Genomic DNA, 19,049 nt, shown 5'->3' with positions numbered 1-19,049 from the left:
GGTTTCCGAGTTATCGCACTTTGAAAAATCTAGGATTGCATTTGTAGAAAAGAAGTAGGGTTCCAGGGGTCGCACAGCAATGTGTCACACATCCACACGTTCGTCTCGACGAGCTATACAACATACCAAAGGATAGGCACTATCGGAAATTTAAGACTTAAAATCTATGTTTTGATGCCTTACTATAGCCTTATGTAATTTTGGGGGTTTTGAAGACAATCTGAAAAAAATGAATTAATTTCATATCCACGCGTTCGTCTCGAAGAGCTATACAAAATACTAAGAGACAGGCGCTTAAAACCTATTGGTTTCCGAGTTATCGCACTTTGAAAAATCTAGGATTGCATTTGTAGAAAAGAAGTAGGGTTCCAGGGGTCGCACAGCAATGTGTCACACATCCACACGTTCGTCTCGACGAGCTATACAACATACCAAAGGATAGGCACTATCGGAAATTTAAGACTTAAAATCTATGTTTTGATGCCTTACTATAGCCTTATGTAATTTTGGGGGTTTTGAAGACAATCTGAAAAAAATGAATTAATTTCATATCCACGCGTTCGTCTCGAAGAGCTATACAACATACTAAGAGACAGGTGCTTAAAACCTATTGGTTTCCGAGTTATCGCACTTTGAAAAATCTAGGATTGCATTTGTCGAAAAAAAGTAGGGTTCCAGGGGTCGCACAGCAATGTGTCACACATCCACACGTTTGTCTCGACGAGCTATACAACATACCAAAGGATAGAAACTATCGGAAATGTAAGACTTAAAATCTATGTTTTGACGCCTTACTATAGCCTTATGTAATTTTGGGGGTTTTGAAGACAATCTGAAAAAAATGAATTCATTTCATATCCACGCGTTCGTCTCGAAGAGCTATACAAAATACTAAGAGACAGGCGCTTAAAACCTATTGGTTTCCGAGTTATCGCACTTTGAAAAATCTAGGATTGCATTTGTAGAAAAGAAGTAGGGTTCCAGGGGTCGCACAGCAATGTGTAACACATCCACACGTTCGTCTCGACGAGCTATACAACATACCAAAGGATAGGCACTATCGGAAATTTAAGACTTAAAATCTATGTTTTGACCCCTTACTATAGCCTTATGTAATTTTGGGGGTTTTGAAGACAATCTGAAAAAAATGAATTAATTTCATATCCACGCGTTCGTCTCGAAGAGCTATACAACATACTAAGAGAATTTTGGGGGTTTTGAAGACAATCTGAAAAAAAAAAAAAAAATCATTTCCACGCGTTCGTCTCGAAGAGCTATAAAACATACCAAAGGATAGAAACTATCGGAAATGTAAGACTTAAAATCTATGTTTTGACGCCTTACTATAGCCTTATGTAATTTTGGGGCTTTTGAAGACAATCTGAAAAAAATGAATTCGTTTCATATCCACGCGTTTGTCTCGAAGAGCTATACAACATACTAAGAGACAGGCGCTTAAAACCTATTGGTTTCCGAGTTATCACACTTTGAAAAATCTAGGATTGCATTTGTAGAAAAAAAGTAGGGTTCCAGGGGTCGCACAGCAATGTGTCACACATCCACACGTTTGTCTCGACGAGCTATACAACATACCAAAGGATAGAAACTATCGGAAATTTAAGACTTAAAATCTATGTTTTGACCCCCTCAAAACCCCCTTATGTAATTTTGGGGGTTTTGAAGACAATCTGAAAAAAATTAATTAATTTCATATCCACGCGTTCGTCTCGAAGAGCTATAGAACATACTAAGAGACAGGTGCTTAAAACCTATTGGTTTCCGAGTTATCGCACTTTGAAAAATCTAGGATTGCGTTTGTGGAAAAAAAGTAGGGTTCCAGGGGTCGCACAGCAATGTGTCACAGATCCACACGTTTTGAAGACAATCTGAAAAAAATGAATTAATTTCATATCCACGCGTTCGACTCGAAGAGCTATACAACATACTAAGAGACAGGTGCTTAAAACCTATTGGTTTCCGAGTTATCGCACTTTGAAAAATCTAGGATTGCATTTGTCGAAAAAAAATAGGGTTCCAGGGGTCGCACAGCAATGTTTCACAGATTCACACGTTTGTCTCGACGAGCTATACAACATACCAAAGGATAGGCACTATCGGAGATTTAAGACTTAAAATCTATGTTTTGACGCCTTACTATAGCCTTATGTAATTTTGGGGGTTTTGAAGACAATCTGAAAAAAATGAATTAATTTCATATCCACCCGTTCGTCTCGAAGAGCTATACAACATACTAAGAGACAGGTGCTTAAAACCTATTGGTTTCCGAGTTATCGCACTTTGAAAAATCTAGGATTGCGTTTGTCGAAAAAAAGTAGGGTTCCAGGGGTCGCACAGCAATGTGTCACAGATCCACACGTTTGTCTCGACGAGCTATACAACATACCAAAGGATAGAAACTATCGGAAATGTAAGACTTAAAATCTATGTTTTGACGCCTTACTATAGCCTTATGTAATTTTGGGGCTTTTGAAGACAATCTGAAAAAAATGAATTAATTTCATATCCACGCGTTCGTCTCGAAGAGCTATACAAAATACTAAGAGACAGGCGCTTAAAACCTATTGGTTTCCGAGTTATCGCACTTTGAAAAATCTAGGATTGCATTTGTAGAAAAAAAGTAGGGTTCCAGGGGTCGCACAGCAATGTGTCACACATCCACACGTTTTGAAGACAATCTGAAAAAAATGAATTAATTTCATATCCACGCGTTCGACTCGAAGAGCTATACAACATACTAAGAGACAGGTGCTTAAAACCTATTGGTTTCCGAGTTATCGCACTTTGAAAAATCTAGGATTGCATTTGTCGAAAAAAAGTAGGGTTCCAGGGGTCGCACAGCAATGTGTCACACATCCACACGTTTGTCTCGACGAGCTATACAACATACCAAAGGATCTAGCCTTATGTAATTTTGGGGGTTTTGAAGACAATCTGAAAAAAAGTAATTAATTTCATATCCACGCGTTCGTCTCGAAGAGCTATACAAAATACTAAGGGACAGGCGCTTAAAACCTATTGGTTTCCGAGTTATCGCACTTTGAAAAATCTAGGATTGCATTTGTAGAAAAAAAGTAGGGTTCCAGGGGTCGCACAGCAATGTGTCACACATCCACACGTTCGTCTCGACGGGCTATACAACATACCAAAGGATAGGCACTATCGGAAATAGGATTGCATTTGTAGAAAAAAAGTAGGGTTCCAGGGGTCGCACAGCAATGTGTCACACATCCACACGTTCGTCTCGACGAGCTATACAACATACCAAAGGATAGGCACTATCGGAAATTTAAGACTTAAAATCTATGTTTTGACCCCTTACTATAGCCTTATGTAATTTTGGGGCTTTTGAAGACAATCTGAAAAAAATGAATTAATTTCAAATCCACGCGTTCGTCTCGAAGAGCTATACAAAATACTAAGAGACAGGCGCTTAAAACCTATTGGTTTCCGAGTTATCGCACTTTGAAAAATCTAGGATTGCATTTGTAGAAAAAAAGTAGGGTTCCAGGGGTCGCACAGCAATGTGTCACACATCCACACGTTCGTCTCGACGAGCTATACAACATACCAAAGGATAGGCACTATCGGAAATTTAAGACTTAAAATCTATGTTTTTACGCCTTACTATAGCTTTATGTAATTTTGGGGGTTTGGAGACAATCTGAAAAAAATGAATTCATTTCATATCCACGCGTTTGTCTCGAAGAGCTATACAACATACTAAGAGACAGGCGCTTAAAACCTATTGGTTTCCGAGTTATCACACTTTGAAAAATCTAGGATTGCATTTGTCGAAAAAAAGTAGGGTTCCAGGGGTCGCACAGCAATGTGTCACAGATCCACACGTTTTGAAGACAATCTGAAAAAAATGAATTAATTTCATATCCACGCGTTCGACTCGAAGAGCTATACAACATACTAAGAGACAGGTGCTTAAAACCTATTGGTTTCCGAGTTATCGCACTTTGAAAAATCTAGGATTGCATTTGTCGAAAAAAAATAGGGTTCCAGGGGTCGCACAGCAATGTTTCACAGATTCACACGTTTGTCTCGACGAGCTATACAAAATACCAAAGGATAGGCACTATCGGAGATTTAAGACTTAAAATCTATGTTTTGACGCCTTACTATAGCCTTATGTAATTTTGGGGGTTTTGAAGACAATCTGAAAAAAATGAATTAATTTCATATCCACGCGTTCGTCTCGAAGAGCTATACAAAATACTAAGAGACAGGCGCTTAAAACCTATTGGTTTCCGAGTTATCGCACTTTGAAAAATCTAGGATTGCATTTGTAGAAAAAAAGTAGGGTTCCAGGGGTCGCACAGCAATGTGTCACACATCCACACGTTCGTCTCGACGGGCTATACAACATATCAAAGGATAGGCACTATCGGAAATTTAAGACTTAAAATCTATGTTTTGACCCCTTACTATAGCCTTATGTAATTTTGGGGCTTTTGAAGACAATCTGAAAAAAATGAATTAATTTCATATCCACGCGTTCGTCTCGAAGAGCTATACAAAATACTAAGGGACAGGCGCTTAAAACCTATTGGTTTCCGAGTTATCGCACTTTGAAAAATCTAGGATTGCATTTGTAGAAAAAAAAGTAGGGTTCCAGGGGTCGCACAGCAATGTGTCACAGATCCACACGTTTTGAAGACAATCTGAAAAAAATGAATTAATTTCATATCCACGCGTTCGACTCGAAGAGCTATACAACATACTAAGAGACAGGTGCTTAAAACCTATTGGTTTCCGAGTTATCGCACTTTGAAAAATCTAGGATTGCATTTGTCGAAAAAAAATAGGGTTCCAGGGGTCGCACAGCAATGTTTCACAGATTCACACGTTTGTCTCGACGAGCTATACAACATACCAAAGGATAGGCACTATCGGAGATTTAAGACTTAAAATCTATGTTTTGACGCCTTACTATAGCCTTATGTAATTTTGGGGCTTTTGAAGACAATCTGAAAAAAATGAATTAATTTCATATCCACGCGTTCGTCTCGAAGAGCTATACAAAATACTAAGAGACAGGCGCTTAAAACCTATTGGTTTCCGAGTTATCGCACTTTGAAAAATCTAGGATTGCATTTGTAGAAAAAAAGTAGGGTTCCAGGGGTCGCACAGCAATGTGTCACACATCCACACGTTCGTCTCGACGAGCTATACAACATACCAAAGGATAGGCACTATCGGAAATTTAAGACTTAAAATCTATGTTTTGACCCCTTACTATAGCCTTATGTAATTTTGGGGGTTTTGAAGACAATCTGAAAAAAATGAATTAATTTCATATCCACGCGTTCGTCTCGAAGAGCTATACAACATACTAAGAGAATTTTGGGGGTTTTGAAGACAATCTGAAAAAAAAAAAAAAATCATTTCCACGCGTTCGTCTCGAAGAGCTATACAACATACTAAGAGACAGGTGCTTAAAACCTATTGGTTTCCGAGTTATCGCACTTTGAAAAATCTAGGATTGCGTTTGTGGAAAAAAAGTAGGGTTCCAGGGGTCGCACAGCAATGTGTCACAGATCCACACGTTTTGAAGACAATCTGAAAAAAATGAATTAATTTCATATCCACGCGTTCGACTCGAAGAGCTATACAACATACTAAGAGACAGGTGCTTAAAACCTATTGGTTTCCTAGTTATCGCACTTTGAAAAATCTAGGATTGCATTTGTCGAAAAAAAATAGGGTTCCAGGGGTCGCACAGCAATGTTTCACAGATTCACACGTTTGTCTCGACGAGCTATACAAAATACCAAAGGATAGGCACTATCGGAGATTTAAGACTTAAAATCTATGTTTTGACGCCTTACTATAGCCTTATGTAATTTTGGGGGTTTTGAAGACAATCTGAAAAAAATGAATTAATTTCATATCCATGCGTTCGTCTCGAAGAGCTATACAAAATACTAAGAGACAGGCGCTTAAAACCTATTGGTTTCCGAGTTATCACACTTTGAAAAATCTAGGATTGCATTTGTCGAAAAAAAGTAGGGTTCCAGGGGTCGCACAGCAATGTGTCACAGATCCACACGTTTTGAAGACAATCTGAAAAAAATGAATTAATTTCATATCCACGCGTTCGACTCGAAGAGCTATACAACATACTAAGAGACAGGTGCTTAAAACCTATTGGTTTCCGAGTTATCGCACTTTGAAAAATCTAGGATTGCATTTGTCGAAAAAAAATAGGGTTCCAGGGGTCGCACAGCAATGTTTCACAGATTCACACGTTTGTCTCGACGAGCTATACAAAATACCAAAGGATAGGCACTATCGGAGATTTAAGACTTAAAATCTATGTTTTGACGCCTTACTATAGCCTTATGTAATTTTGGGGCTTTTGAAGACAATCTGAAAAAAATGAATTAATTTCATATCCACGCGTTCGTCTCGAAGAGCTATACAAAATACTAAGAGAAAGGCGCTTAAAACCTATTGGTTTCCGAGTTATCGCACTTTGAAAAATCTAGGATTGCATTTGTAGAAAAAAAGTAGGGTTCCAGGGGTCGCACAGCAATGTGTCACACATCCACACGTTCGTCTCGACGGGCTATACAACATATCAAAGGATAGGCACTATCGGAAATTTAAGACTTAAAATCTATGTTTTGACCCCTTACTATAGCCTTATGTAATTTTGGGGCTTTTGAAGACAATCTGAAAAAAATGAATTAATTTCATATCCACGCGTTCGTCTCGAAGAGCTATACAAAATACTAAGGGACAGGCGCTTAAAACCTATTGGTTTCCGAGTTATCGCACTTTGAAAAATCTAGGATTGCATTTGTAGAAAAAAAAGTAGGGTTCCAGGGGTCGCACAGCAATGTGTCACAGATCCACACGTTTTGAAGACAATCTGAAAAAAATGAATTAATTTCATATCCACGCGTTCGACTCGAAGAGCTATACAACATACTAAGAGACAGGTGCTTAAAACCTATTGGTTTCCGAGTTATCGCACTTTGAAAAATCTAGGATTGCATTTGTCGAAAAAAAATAGGGTTCCAGGGGTCGCACAGCAATGTTTCACAGATTCACATGTTTGTCTCGACGAGCTATACAACATACCAAAGGATAGGCACTATCGGAGATTTAAGACTTAAAATCTATGTTTTGACGCCTTACTATAGCCTTATGTAATTTTGGGGCTTTTGAAGACAATCTGAAAAAAATGAATTAATTTCATATCCACGCGTTCGTCTCGAAGAGCTATACAAAATACTAAGAGACAGGCGCTTAAAACCTATTGGTTTCCGAGTTATCGCACTTTGAAAAATCTAGGATTGCATTTGTAGAAAAAAAGTAGGGTTCCAGGGGTCGCACAGCAATGTGTCACACATCCACACGTTCGTCTCGACGAGCTATACAACATACCAAAGGATAGGCACTATCGGAAATTTAAGACTTAAAATCTATGTTTTGACCCCTTACTATAGCCTTATGTAATTTTGGGGGTTTTGAAGACAATCTGAAAAAAATGAATTAATTTCATATCCACGCGTTCGTCTCGAAGAGCTATACAACATACTAAGAGAATTTTGGGGGTTTTGAAGACAATCTGAAAAAAAAAAAAAAATCATTTCCACGCGTTCGTCTCGAAGAGCTATACAACATACTAAGAGACAGGTGCTTAAAACCTATTGGTTTCCGAGTTATCGCACTTTGAAAAATCTAGGATTGCGTTTGTGGAAAAAAAGTAGGGTTCCAGGGGTCGCACAGCAATGTGTCACAGATCCACACGTTTTGAAGACAATCTGAAAAAAATGAATTAATTTCATATCCACGCGTTCGACTCGAAGAGCTATACAACATACTAAGAGACAGGTGCTTAAAACCTATTGGTTTCCGAGTTATCGCACTTTGAAAAATCTAGGATTGCATTTGTCGAAAAAAAATAGGGTTCCAGGGGTCGCACAGCAATGTTTCACAGATTCACACGTTTGTCTCGACGAGCTATACAACATACCAAAGGATAGGCACTATCGGAGATTTAAGACTTAAAATCTATGTTTTGACGCCTTACTATAGCCTTATGTAATTTTGGGGGTTTTGAAGACAATCTGAAAAAAATGAATTAATTTCATATCCACGCGTTCGTCTCGAAGAGCTATACAAAATACTAAGAGACAGGCGCTTAAAACCTATTGGTTTCCGAGTTATCGCACTTTGAAAAATCTAGGATTGCATTTGTAGAAAAAAAGTAGGGTTCCAGGGGTCGCACAGCAATGTGTCACACATCCACACGTTCGTCTCGACGGGCTATACAACATATCAAAGGATAGGCACTATCGGAAATTTAAGACTTAAAATCTATGTTTTGACCCCTTACTATAGCCTTATGTAATTTTGGGGGTTTTGAAGACAATCTGAAAAAAATGAATTAATTTCATATCCACGCGTTCGTCTCGAAGAGCTATACAACATACTAAGAGAATTTTGGGGGTTTTGAAGACAATCTGAAAAAAAAAAAATATCATTTCCACGCGTTCGTCTCGAAGAGCTATACAACATACTAAGAGACAGGTGCTTAAAACCTATTGGTTTCCAAGTTATCGCACTTTGAAAAATCTAGGATTGCGTTTGTGGAAAAAAAGTAGGGTTCCAGGGGTCGCACAGCAATGTGTCACAGATCCACACGTTTTGAAGACAATCTGAAAAAAATGAATTAATTTCATATCCACGCGTTCGACTCGAAGAGCTATACAACATACTAAGAGACAGGTGCTTAAAACCTATTGGTTTCCGAGTTATCGCACTTTGAAAAATCTAGGATTGCATTTGTCGAAAAAAAATAGGGTTCCAGGGGTCGCACAGCAATGTTTCACAGATTCACACGTTTGTCTCGACGAGCTATACAACATACCAAAGGATAGGCACTATCGGAGATTTAAGACTTAAAATCTATGTTTTGACGCCTTACTATAGCCTTATGTAATTTTGGGGGTTTTGAAGACAATCTGAAAAAAATGAATTAATTTCATATCCACGCGTTCGTCTCGAAGAGCTATACAAAATACTAAGAGACAGGCGCTTAAAACCTATTGGTTTCCGAGTTATCGCACTTTGAAAAATCTAGGATTGCATTTGTAGAAAAAAAGTAGGGTTCCAGGGGTCGCACAGCAATGTGTCACACATCCACACGTTCGTCTCGACGGGCTATACAACATATCAAAGGATAGGCACTATCGGAAATTTAAGACTTAAAATCTATGTTTTGACCCCTTACTATAGCCTTATGTAATTTTGGGGGTTTTGAAGACAATCTGAAAAAAATGAATTAATTTCATATCCACGCGTTCGTCTCGAAGAGCTATACAACATACTAAGAGACAGGTGCTTAAAACCTATTGGTTTCCGAGTTATCGCACTTTGAAAAATCTAGGATTGCGTTTGTGGAAAAAAAGTAGGGTTCCAGGGGTCGCACAGCAATGTGTCACAGATCCACACGTTTTGAAGACAATCTGAAAAAAATGAATTAATTTCATATCCACGCGTTCGACTCGAAGAGCTATACAACATACTAAGAGACAGGTGCTTAAAACCTATTGGTTTCCGAGTTATCGCACTTTGAAAAATCTAGGATTGCATTTGTCGAAAAAAAGTAGGGTTCCAGGGGTCGCACAGCAATGTTTCACAGATTCACACGTTTGTCTCGACGAGCTATACAACATACCAAAGGATAGGCACTATCGGAGATTTAAGACTTAAAATCTATGTTTTGACTCCTTACTATAGCCTTATGTAATTTTGGGGGTTTTGAAGACAATCTGAAAAAAAGTAATTAATTTCATATCCACGCGTTCGTCTCGAAGAGCTATACAAAATACTAAGAGACAGGCGCTTAAAACCTATTGGTTTCCGAGTTATCGCACTTTGAAAAATCTAGGATTGCATTTGCCGAAAAAAAGTAGGGTTCCAGGGGTCGCACAGCAATGTGTCACACATCCACACGTTTGTCTCGACGAGCTATACAACATACCAAAGGATAGAAACTATCGGAAATGTAAGACTTAAAATCTATGTTTTGACGCCTTACTATAGCCTTATGTAATTTTGGGGGTTTGGAGACAATCTGAAAAAAATGAATTAGTTTCATATCCACGTGTTTGTCTCGAAGAGCTATACAACATACTAAGAGACAGGCGCTTAAAACCTATTGGTTTCCGAGTTATCACACTTTGAAAAATCTAGGATTGCATTTGTCGAAAAAAAGTAGGGTTCCAGGGGTCGCACAGCAATGTGTCACACATCCACACGTTTGTCTCGACGAGCTATACAACATACCAAAGGATAGAAACTATCGGAAATGTAAGACTTAAAATCTATGTTTTGACACCTTACTATAGCCTTATGTAATTTTGGGGCTTTTGAAGACAATCTGAAAAAAATTAATTAATTTCATATCCACGCGTTCGTCTCGAAGAGCTATACAAAATACTAAGGGACAGGCGCTTAAAACCTATTGGTTTCCGAGTTATCGCACTTTGAAAAATCTAGGATTGCATTTGTAGAAAAAAAGTAGGGTTCCAGGGGTCGCACAGCAATGTGTCACACATCCACACGTTCGTCTCGACGGGCTATACAACATACCAAAGGATAGGCACTATCGGAAATTTAAGACTTAAAATCTATGTTTTGACCCCTTACTATAGCCTTATGTAATTTTGGGGGTTTTGAAGACAATCTGAAAAAAATGAATTAATTTCATATCCACGCGTTTGTCTCGAAGAGCTATACAACATACTAAGAGACAGGTGCTTAAAACCTATTGGTTTCCGAGTTATCGCACTTTGAAAAATCTAGGATTGCGTTTGTGGAAAAAAAGTAGGGTTCCAGGGGTCGCACAGCAATGTGTCACAGATCCACACGTTTTGAAGACAATCTGAAAAAAATGAATTAATTTCATATCCACGCGTTCGACTCGAAGAGCTATACAACATACTAAGAGACAGGTGCTTAAAACCTATTGGTTTCCGAGTTGTCGCACTTTGAAAAATCTAGGATTGCATTTGTCGAAAAAAAGTAGGGTTCCAGGGGTCGCACAGCAATGTGTCACACATCCACACGTTTGTCTCGACGAGCTATACAACATACCAAAGGATAGAAACTATCGGAAATGTAAGACTTAAAATCTATGTTTTGACGCCTTACTATATAGCCTTATGTAATTTTGGGGGTTTTGAAGACAATCTGAAAAAAAGTAATTAATTTCATATCCACGCGTTCGTCTCGAAGAGCTATACAAAATACTAAGGGACAGGCGCTTAAAACCTATTGGTTTCCGAGTTATCGCACTTTGAAAAATCTAGGATTGCATTTGTAGAAAAGAAGTAGGGTTCCAGGGGTCGCACAGCAATGTGTCACACATCCACACGTTCGTCTCGACGAGCTATACAACATACCAAAGGATAGGCACTATCGGAAATTTAAGACTTAAAATCTATGTTTTGATGCCTTACTATAGCCTTATGTAATTTTGGGGGTTTTGAAGACAATCTGAAAAAAATGAATTAATTTCATATCCACGCGTTCGTCTCGAAGAGCTATACAAAATACTAAGAGACAGGCGCTTAAAACCTATTGGTTTCCGAGTTATCGCACTTTGAAAAATCTAGGATTGCATTTGTAGAAAAGAAGTAGGGTTCCAGGGGTCGCACAGCAATGTGTCACACATCCACACGTTCGTCTCGACGAGCTATACAACATACCAAAGGATAGGCACTATCGGAAATTTAAGACTTAAAATCTATGTTTTGATGCCTTACTATAGCCTTATGTAATTTTGGGGGTTTTGAAGACAATCTGAAAAAAATGAATTAATTTCATATCCACGCGTTCGTCTCGAAGAGCTATACAACATACTAAGAGACAGGTGCTTAAAACCTATTGGTTTCCGAGTTATCGCACTTTGAAAAATCTAGGATTGCATTTGTCGAAAAAAAGTAGGGTTCCAGGGGTCGCACAGCAATGTGTCACACATCCACACGTTTGTCTCGACGAGCTATACAACATACCAAAGGATAGAAACTATCGGAAATGTAAGACTTAAAATCTATGTTTTGACGCCTTACTATAGCCTTATGTAATTTTGGGGGTTTTGAAGACAATCTGAAAAAAATGAATTCATTTCATATCCACGCGTTCGTCTCGAAGAGCTATACAAAATACTAAGAGACAGGCGCTTAAAACCTATTGGTTTCCGAGTTATCGCACTTTGAAAAATCTAGGATTGCATTTGTAGAAAAGAAGTAGGGTTCCAGGGGTCGCACAGCAATGTGTAACACATCCACACGTTCGTCTCGACGAGCTATACAACATACCAAAGGATAGGCACTATCGGAAATTTAAGACTTAAAATCTATGTTTTGACCCCTTACTATAGCCTTATGTAATTTTGGGGGTTTTGAAGACAATCTGAAAAAAATGAATTAATTTCATATCCACGCGTTCGTCTCGAAGAGCTATACAACATACTAAGAGAATTTTGGGGGTTTTGAAGACAATCTGAAAAAAAAAAAAAAAATCATTTCCACGCGTTCGTCTCGAAGAGCTATAAAACATACCAAAGGATAGAAACTATCGGAAATGTAAGACTTAAAATCTATGTTTTGACGCCTTACTATAGCCTTATGTAATTTTGGGGCTTTTGAAGACAATCTGAAAAAAATGAATTCGTTTCATATCCACGCGTTTGTCTCGAAGAGCTATACAACATACTAAGAGACAGGCGCTTAAAACCTATTGGTTTCCGAGTTATCACACTTTGAAAAATCTAGGATTGCATTTGTAGAAAAAAAGTAGGGTTCCAGGGGTCGCACAGCAATGTGTCACACATCCACACGTTTGTCTCGACGAGCTATACAACATACCAAAGGATAGAAACTATCGGAAATTTAAGACTTAAAATCTATGTTTTGACCCCCTCAAAACCCCCTTATGTAATTTTGGGGGTTTTGAAGACAATCTGAAAAAAATTAATTAATTTCATATCCACGCATTCGTCTCGAAGAGCTATACAACATACTAAGAGACAGGTGCTTAAAACCTATTGGTTTCCGAGTTATCGCACTTTGAAAAATCTAGGATTGCGTTTGTGGAAAAAAAGTAGGGTTCCAGGGGTCGCACAGCAATGTGTCACAGATCCACACGTTTTGAAGACAATCTGAAAAAAATGAATTAATTTCATATCCACGCGTTCGACTCGAAGAGCTATACAACATACTAAGAGACAGGTGCTTAAAACCTATTGGTTTCCGAGTTATCGCACTTTGAAAAATCTAGGATTGCATTTGTCGAAAAAAAATAGGGTTCCAGGGGTCGCACAGCAATGTTTCACAGATTCACACGTTTGTCTCGACGAGCTATACAACATACCAAAGGATAGGCACTATCGGAGATTTAAGACTTAAAATCTATGTTTTGACGCCTTACTATAGCCTTATGTAATTTTGGGGGTTTTGAAGACAATCTGAAAAAAATGAATTAATTTCATATCCACCCGTTCGTCTCGAAGAGCTATACAACATACTAAGAGACAGGTGCTTAAAACCTATTGGTTTCCGAGTTATCGCACTTTGAAAAATCTAGGATTGCGTTTGTCGAAAAAAAGTAGGGTTCCAGGGGTCGCACAGCAATGTGTCACAGATCCACACGTTTGTCTCGACGAGCTATACAACATACCAAAGGATAGAAACTATCGGAAATGTAAGACTTAAAATCTATGTTTTGACGCCTTACTATAGCCTTATGTAATTTTGGGGCTTTTGAAGACAATCTGAAAAAAATGAATTAATTTCATATCCACGCGTTCGTCTCGAAGAGCTATACAAAATACTAAGAGACAGGCGCTTAAAACCTATTGGTTTCCGAGTTATCGCACTTTGAAAAATCTAGGATTGCATTTGTAGAAAAAAAGTAGGGTTCCAGGGGTCGCACAGCAATGTGTCACACATCCACACGTTTTGAAGACAATCTGAAAAAAATGAATTAATTTCATATCCACGCGTTCGACTCGAAGAGCTATACAACATACTAAGAGACAGGTGCTTAAAACCTATTGGTTTCCGAGTTATCGCACTTTGAAAAATCTAGGATTGCATTTGTCGAAAAAAAGTAGGGTTCCAGGGGTCGCACAGCAATGTGTCACACATCCACACGTTTGTCTCGACGAGCTATACAACATACCAAAGGATAGAAACTATCGGAAATGTAAGACTTAAAATCTATGTTTTGACGCCTTACTATAGCCTTATGTAATTTTGGGGGTTTTGAAGACAATCTGAAAAAAAGTAATTAATTACATATCCACGCGTTCGTCTCGAAGAGCTATACAAAATACTAAGGGACAGGCGCTTAAAACCTATTGGTTTCCGAGTTATCGCACTTTGAAAAATCTAGGATTGCATTTGTAGAAAAAAAGTAGGGTTCCAGGGGTCGCACAGCAATGTGTCACACATCCACACGTTCGTCTCGACGGGCTATACAACATACCAAAGGATAGGCACTATCGGAAATTTAAGACTTAAAATCTATGTTTTGACCCCTTACTATAGCCTTATGTAATTTTGGGGGTTTTGAAGACAATCTGAAAAAAATGAATTAATTTCATATCCACGCGTTTGTCTCGAAGAGCTATACAACATACTAAGAGACAGGTGCTTAAAACCTATTGGTTTCCGAGTTATCGCACTTTGAAAAATCTAGGATTGCGTTTGTGGAAAAAAAAGTAGGGTTCCAGGGGTCGCACAGCAATGTGTCACAGATCCACACGTTTTGAAGACAATCTGAAAAAAATGAATTAATTTCATATCCACGCGTTCGACTCGAAGAGCTATACAACATACTAAGAGACAGGTGCTTAAAACCTATTGGTTTCCGAGTTATCGCACTTTGAAAAATCTAGGATTGCATTTGTCGAAAAAAAATAGGGTTCCAGGGGTCGCACAGCAATGTGTCACACATCCACACGTTCGTCTCTACGGGCTATACAACATACCAAAGGATAGGCACTATCGGAAATTTAAGACTTAAAATCTATGTTTTGACCCCTTACTATAGCCTTATGTAATTTTGGGGGTTTTGAAGACAATCTGAAAAAAATGAATTAATTTCATATCCACGCGTTCGTCTCGAAGAGCTATACAACATACTAAGAGACAGGTGCTTAAAACCTATTGGTTTCCGAGTTATCGCACTTTGAAAAATCTAGGATTGCGTTTGTGGAAAAAAAGTAGGGTTCCAGGGGTCGCACAGCAATGTGTCACAGATCCACACGTTTTGAAGACAATCTGAAAAAAATGAATTAATTTCATATCCACGCGTTCGACTCGAAGAGCTATACAACATACTAAGAGACAGGTGCTTAAAACCTATTGGTTTCCGAGTTATCGCACTTTGAAAAATCTAGGATTGCATTTGTCGAAAAAAAATAGGGTTCCAGGGGTCGCACAGCAATGTGTCACACATCCACACGTTCGTCTCGACGAGCTATACAACATACCAAAGGATAGGCACTATCGGAGATTTAAGACTTAAAATCTATGTTTTGACGCCTTACTATAGCCTTATGTAATTTTGGGGCTTTTGAAGACAATCTGAAAAAAATGAATTCATTTCATATCCACGCGTTCGTCTCGAAGAGCTATACAAAATACTAAGAGACAGGCGCTTAAAACCTATTGGTTTCCGAGTTATCGCACTTTGAAAAATCTAGGATTGCATTTGTAGAAAAGAAGTAGGGTTCCAGGGGTCGCACAGCAATGTGTCACAGATCCACACGTTTTGAAGACAATCTGAAAAAAATGATTTCATTTCATATCCACGCGTTCGTCTCGAAGAGCTATACAACATACTAAGAGACAGGTGCTTAAAACCTATTGGTTTCCGAGTTATCGCACTTTGAAAAATCTAGGATTGCATTTGTTGAAAAAAAGTAGGGTTCCAGGGGTCGCACAGCAATGTGTCACACATCCACACGTTTGTCTCGACGAGCTATACAACATACCAAAGGATAGAAACTATCGGAAATGTAAGACTTAAAATCTATGTTTTGACGCCTTACTATAGCCTTATGTAATTTTGGGGGTTTTGAAGACAATCTGAAAAAAGTAATTAATTTCATATCCACGCGTTCGTCTCGAAGAGCTATACAAAATACTAAGGGACAGGCGCTTAAAACCTATTGGTTTCCGAGTTATCGCACTTTGAAAAATCTAGGATTGCATTTGTAGAAAAAAAGTAGGGTTCCAGGGGTCGCACAGCAATGTGTCACACATCCACACGTTCGTCTCGACGGGCTATACAACATACCAAAGGATAGGCACTATCGGAAATTTAAGACTTAAAATCTATGTTTTGACCCCTTACTATAGCCTTATGTAATTTTGGGGGTTTTGAAGACAATCTGAAAAAAATGAATTAATTTCATATCCACGCGTTTGTCTCGAAGAGCTATACAACATACTAAGAGACAGGTGCTTAAAACCTATTGGTTTCCGAGTTATCGCACTTTGAAAAATCTAGGATTGCGTTTGTGGAAAAAAAGTAGGGTTCCAGGGGTCGCACAGCAATGTGTCACAGATCCACACGTTTTGAAGACAATCTGAAAAAAATGAATTAATTTCATATCCACGCGTTCGACTCGAAGAGCTATACAACATACTAAGAGACAGGTGCTTAAAACCTATTGGTTTCCGAGTTATCGCACTTTGAAAAATCTAGGATTGCATTTGTCGAAAAAAATAGGGTTCCAGGGGTCGCACAGCAATGTGTCACACATCCACACGTTCGTCTCTACGGGCTATACAACATACCAAAGGATAGGCACTATCGGAAATTTAAGACTTAAAATCTATGTTTTGACCCCTTACTATAGCCTTATGTAATTTTGGGGGTTTTGAAGACAATCTGAAAAAAAATGAATTAATTTCATATCCACGCGTTCGTCTCGAAGAGCTATACAACATACTAAGAGACAGGTGCTTAAAACCTATTGGTTTCCGAGTTATCGCACTTTGAAAAATCTAGGATTGCGTTTGTGGAAAAAAAGTAGGGTTCCAGGGGTCGCACAGCAATGTGTCACAGATCCACACGTTTTGAAGACAATCTGAAAAAAATGAATTAATTTCATATCCACGCGTTCGACTCGAAGAGCTATACAACATACTAAGAGACAGGTGCTTAAAACCTATTGGTTTCCGAGTTATCGCACTTTGAAAAATCTAGGATTGCATTTGTCGAAAAAAAATAGGGTTCCAGGGGTCGCACAGCAATGTTTCACAGATTCACACGTTTGTCTCGACGAGCTATACAACATACCAAAGGATAGGCACTATCGGAAATGTAAGACTTAAAATCTATGTTTTTACGCCTTACTATAGCCTTATGTAATTTTGGGGGTTTTGAAGACAATCTGAAAAAAATGAATTCATTTCATATCCACGCGTTCGTCTCGAAGAGCTATACAAAATACTAAGAGACAGGCGCTTAAAACCTATTGGTTTCCGAGTTATCGCACTTTGAAAAATCTAGGATTGCATTTGTAGAAAAGAAGTAGGGTTCCAGGGGTCGCACAGCAATGTGTCACACATCCACACGTTCGTCTCGACGAGCTATACAACATACCAAAGGATAGGCACTATCGGAAATTTAAGACTTAAAATCTATGTTTTGACCCCTTACTATAGCCTTATGTAATTTTGGGGGTTTTGAAGACAATCTGAAAAAAATGAATTAATTTCATATCCACGCGTTTGTCTCGAAGAGCTATACAACATACTAAGAGACAGGCGCTTAAAACCTATTGGTTTCCGAGTTATCACACTTTGAAAAATCTAGGATTGCATTTGTCGAAAAAAAGTAGGGTTCCAGGGGTCGCACAGCAATGTGTCACACATCCACACGTTTGTCTTGACGAGCTATACAACATACCAAAGGATAGAAACTATCGGAAATGTAAGACTTAAAATCTATGTTTTTACGCCTTACTATAGCCTTATGTAATTTTGGGGGTTTTGAAGACAATCTGAAAAAAATGAATTAATTTCATATCCACGCGTTCGTCTCGAAGAGCTATACAACATACTAAGAGACAGGTGCTTAAAACCTATTGGTTTCCGAGTTATCGCACTTTGAAAAATCTAGGATTGCGTTTGTGGAAAAAAAGTAGGGTTCCAGGGGTCGCACAGCAATGTGTCACAGATCCACACGTTTTGAAGACAATCTGAAAAAAATGAATTACTTTCATATCCACGCGTTCGTCTCGAAGAGCTATACAACAAACTAAGAGACAGGTGCTTAAAACCTATTGGTTTCCGAGTTATCGCACTTTGAAAAATCTAAGATTGCATTTGTTGAAAAAAAATAGGGTTCCAGGGGTCGCACAGCAATGTGTCACACATCCACACGTTCGTCTCGACGAGCTATACAACATTACCAAAGGATAGGCACTATCGGAAATGTAAGACTTAAAATCTATGTTTTGACGCCTTACTATAGCCTTATGTAATTTTGGGGGTTTTGAAGACAATCTGAAAAAAATGAATTCATTTCATATCCACGCGTTCGTCACGAAAGGGCTATACAAAATATTAAGAGACAGGAGCTTAAAACCTATTGGTTTCCGAGTTATCGCACTTTGAAAAATCTAGGATTGCATTTGTCGAAAAAAAGTAGGGTTCCAGGGGTCGCACAGCAATGTGTCACACATCCACACGTTCGTCTCGACGAGCTATACAACATACCAAAGGATAGGCACTACCGGAAATTTAAGACCGAAAATCTATGTTTTGACGCCTTACTTTAATAGTCTTATGTAATTTTGGGGGTTTTGAAGGCAATCTGAAAAAAAAAAAAAAAAATGTCATATCCACACGTTCGTCTCGAAGAGCTATAAAAAATACTAAGAGGCAGGCACTTAAAACCTATTGGTTTCCGAGTTATCGCACTTTGAAAAATCTAGGATTGCATTTGTCGAAAAAAGTAGGTTTCCAGGGGTCGCACAG

This window comes from Nannobrachium achirus, assembly GCF_963921795.1.
Source record: "Nannobrachium achirus genome assembly, chromosome: 14".
Classification (NCBI taxonomy): domain Eukaryota; kingdom Metazoa; phylum Chordata; class Actinopteri; order Myctophiformes; family Myctophidae; genus Nannobrachium; species Nannobrachium achirus.
Note: the sequence above shows the minus strand (reverse complement) of the source record.